Source organism: Carlito syrichta, unplaced genomic scaffold, assembly GCF_000164805.1.
Source record: "Carlito syrichta isolate Samal-C Ts95f unplaced genomic scaffold, Tarsius_syrichta-2.0.1 Scaffold311032, whole genome shotgun sequence".
Lineage (NCBI taxonomy): Eukaryota > Metazoa > Chordata > Mammalia > Primates > Tarsiidae > Carlito > Carlito syrichta.
In genome coordinates this window covers 17,274-21,844 of record NW_007255128.1, presented here as the reverse complement: position 1 = coordinate 21,844, position 4,571 = coordinate 17,274, and positions in this window count along the sequence as shown.

Below are 4,571 nucleotides of genomic sequence, written 5' to 3'. Positions count from 1 at the left end.
CCCGCCCAGGGAGGCAGAAGGCGGAGGCGGGCGCGGCGGGAGGACCAAGACGTGTCCCCGTGGTGGAGGAGGGGGTCGTAGGCTGGGTGGGCGCCCTGGGCGCCGGGAGAGCCTGAGGCCGGCCTCCTGCGCTCCCTGGAGGCCGCCAGGCCCGGGAGGAGGGGGGGCTCTGAAATCATTGAGCCCCAAACGGAGTAGTGGGGGCTGATGGGGTTCGCACCCGGAGGCTGGAGGAAGTGGGTCATTAAAGGCGTCCAGGGACCTGGCTTTTGTCGTAGCTGGGACTTCAGCCGCTGGAAAGAATCAAGGGCCACGGTTCTGTTTGGGATTAGCAAGGAAAGCCTGGTCTTGACAGTACGCTGAGATTTCCTGTCGGCAGGAAAATGAAAGGGAATTCACAAGGGCTAACGTGTGCAGCTAGCAAGGCCAGCTCTGTGGCTTAAGTCGGCCGTGGGCCGAACGAGAGCATTTCAGCCCTCCCTTTGTGGTGGGGGATTTGCGGCGCCTCTCATTGTTCAACTGGGAGAACCTTCCTTCTGCGACTTGCACCTGTGTTGCTTGATTTGGGCCCAGAGAGATCTTACACGTTTCCCCTTTGGACTTAAAACTACTTATCCAAATTGTTGCGGTCACTTCGAACACAATTTGTGTTTCCAGAAATGTCTGCAATCTAATAGAGCTCAACCCTAGTTTTTAACGAGTGTTTTTTTTTTTTTTTAAACTTGTATCATACAAATAATTTATAAAAGAAGGAACTGTTGTCTAGACAGCTAGTCACCCATCCAAAGTCAGCTGACAGTTTGATTTGACGTTAATGATTTGAGGTCATTACTTCCCGCCACCACTTCCAACCATGAGCTTTTCTAGGGCAGAGACTGGGTCTTACCCAGTCTATGTCTGTAGAACTACCAAAGTGCCTTGTCAGTAGTGGGAACTGGGCAGGGCGTGGTGGCTCACACCTGTAATCTCAGCATTTCAGGAAGCGAGAGGATAGCCTGAGCCCAGGAGTTTGAGACCAACCTAGGCAACACAGTGAGACCTCATCTCTGAACGAAAAAAAAAAATTATCCATACATGGTGGCATGGGCCTGTAGTCCCAGCTATTTGGAAGGCTGAGGTGGAAGGATTGCCCTAGCCCAGAGGTCAAGGCTGTGGTGAGCAGTGATCATGCCACTGCATCCCAGCCTGGGAAGCAGGTGAGACCCCTACTCAAAAAAGATTTTTTTTTTAAAAGTGAGATCTCAGGATATATTTGTTGAATTGAGTTTCCCAACGACTGGCTCTTTGCATTTCTGAAGTCTGCTCTGAGGTGCCAACGCTTCTTCTTTTTGAGTCCTGGAGCCTATTGGGATTCTTGGGATGAGGCGCGAGGGAAAACACATCACAGTTGTGTACACCACTCAGCTATTCCACAGGGTTTCCAGCGGTGACTTTTCTGGGCACAGCACATACCCGTGTTCTTTACTGTCCCTTCATCTTCTGCTTCAACTCCAGGCCAGTGTCCGGCGCTGCAGGCAGTCACATATATTGTGAGATGGTAAAACTGAGCAGCAATGAAAAACTCTCTCTCACACAAAACTCCAGAACACCGAAGGGTGGCAGCCACCTCATTACTGGACATATATTTTTTGAGCTGGTGATTAGGGTAGCAGTATAATCAATCATTCATATATTTTAATCTTGAAATGAGACATTGCTTGCTGCAAGGATAGCTCACAGAAAGGCAAAGACCCTATTTTTAAAGACCAAATGTTTCATGCACTTCTATGCCTGACTTAGAAAGTGATTTATTCCTTCTTTTGCAGGAATTAGTACTGAAATTAATATTAATCAATGGCAAGAAAGACCAGAGCAGTGAATGGTTCTGTGATGGATGGCCACAACTTCTCCTTGCTGTCAAGTTTCTCCCCCTCCAATACGACTGTTTCCATTGCTTTCATGTATTTGCCTTGTCTGGAAAACTCTGCTTGTGAGCTTCTTAGGAAAGCCCTTACTTTATATTTGAAGCCCAGATATGTTTAGCAATTTGTTCAAGCTTGCATAACTAGTTAGTGACAGAGCTGGGCTTAAATCTTGGACCATTTCCAAATCCAGTGTTTGTGCTACTGTATCACACTGTGTAACTCTTATGCTGATCACTGTGAGTACTTAATAAATACTAGATTTCTAACAGCCACCTATTTGCTTCTGATTGCTGAGTAGTTCAATTCATATTTATCTTAACTGAGAACCACTGCCTCTGACTGCTAGTCTATTGTCTATAGTAAATGAGTTGGTGGGCACATTCCAGCTCTGTTGGACATTAGAACCTATCACAACAAATCAATGTCAAAAATGGCGCTTGAATAGGAACACGTACCATTTATTTAGTACCCCCAATGGAGTAGCTTAAAGTGATTTGAAAATGTCTCATTAATCCTCATGACACCCCTGTGGGATAATAATAATATTATTGTAATGTTTAAGCAAAGAGTGGTGGCAAAGCCAACAGCTTCTCCGAGCATGTGAAGAATTTCCTTAAATTTCAGTCTTCAATATTAGAGCCTGGGTAAAATTTTCAGGTTTGCAAACAGCAAGGGTGAACTTAGGTGTCTGGCTTTTCTATATTGCCGTAGGCATAGCTTGTGTTTCTTACTGAACACAGAAATACTAGAAATAGTTCACCAATTGTTTGCCACATGGTAGGTAGCACCTGAGATTAGCCAGGAAGTTTTCGAGAGTGGGAAAAGACAGGCCTAGACATCTTGATCCGCAATCACAGATACATGAATGGGGAAAGAGCACCTACTATATGCATGGTATTGTTCTAGGTACTGTGGTGGAAAGAAGTTTAAACATAGACCTTGCCCTCAGTGGACTTACACAGAGTTGAAAAGATAGGATATAAATCCATGAAAATGCTTACAATGCTATTGGTTAATGATATATGACAATAGTACCAGAAATGTCACCAGACACCTTGTGACTATTCTTTCTATTCTAGCCAAGCTGGCTACTTGACTGTTTCTCAATCCTACTATGCTCGTTTCTATCTCAGGGCCTTTGCATTTGCTCTTCTTTCTGCCTGAAGCTCTTCCTCCAGATTTTCACATGGCCCTGTCCATCACTGCAGGTCTCCATACAGAATGCCACTTCAGGCCAGGTGCGGTGGCTCATGCCTGTAATTCCAGGACTTTGAGAGGCTGAGGCAGGAAGATTGCTTGGGCCCAAAAGTTCAAGACCAGCCTGGGCAACATAGTGAGACCCTGCCTCTACCAAAAAGAAAAAAAAAAATTATCTTGGCATGGTGGTGTGTGCCTGTAGTCCTAGCTACTTGGGAGGCTGAGGTGGGAGGATGCTTGAGCTAAGGAGATCGATGCTTCCATGAACCATGATTGTATCTCTGCACTTCAGCCTTGGCAACAGAGTGAGAGCCTGACTCAAAAAGAAAAAAATAGTCAATTCATCAAAGTGTCCTTCCCTGACCACAACTACCCAATTTCAGAGAGTTCTCCTTCCCATCTCCCCTTGGTAACTTTCTAGTCTCTTACCTGCTTTATTTTTCCCCATGGCACTTATTTATTTGAAAAATTATATTTATTTGGCTACTTGCTTATTGACTGTCTTCTGCACTAAAAATTAAACTCCCCAAAGGCAGGGTTTTGAATTTTTCACTTCTGTATGCCCTGAATCTAGAATAGTACCAGACACATAGTAGTAGATGCTTAATTAATATATGTTGAATGGAGGGGAGGAAAAGGTGCAGAATGAACACATAAGACATATTAAAGTACAGTTTGCGTGTGTGTATATATGTGTGTGTATGTGTAGAGGAGTTATTTTGACGAGGTATCCATCTAGTTCTGGTTCTATTTTATAGAACCATCTGGACTGTGCACCTAAGCAAGGATTGTGTTTTGAGTGCCACTTCCTTTTCTCTACCTTCCTTTCTCCCCACCATCCTGAATGCGTCTATTCTGTATTCCAGAGTTATACGTTAAACTCCTCACTTGATGTTCTCCCTGCAGTTACCCGCAGTTAATATTTATAACACTGAACTCATTATCTTTCTCTCCAAACTTGCTTCTCTTCCTGTTTTTCTTATTTTGGTCTAGAATACGGAGTCATCCTTCCTCTGCCCACACATCCAGTTGGTCACCAAGTGCTTTTCATTGCCCCTCCAAGTCCCTCTCAAGTCTGTCTATACCTCTCCACTCTACTGCCACTGTCCCAATTCAGACTGCCATGATAGTTTCATAACAGGCTCCCCGCTTGTGGTGTCTCTTTTATGTATATCATCCTCCCGGATGTAGCTGAGTTATTTTTGTAAAGCATAGATTTGATCACGATACTCCCCAGTGCTGCCATGCCCGGGCTTTGACCTGTCATTCTGGTGGCATCCCACATCACCTACTGGCCCTTGGATGGGTCATTTAGTTGCACACAGACAAGCCTTTGCTCATGCTAGCTGCTTGTGTTCTAGTTTGCTGGATGTGCCTTTCGTCATTTTCCCAGTGGTGACTTTGGTCTTCACGTCCCAGCTTCGAGTTCATTTCTTTTGAGCTTCACCTTCCCTGTCAGCCATGATTACC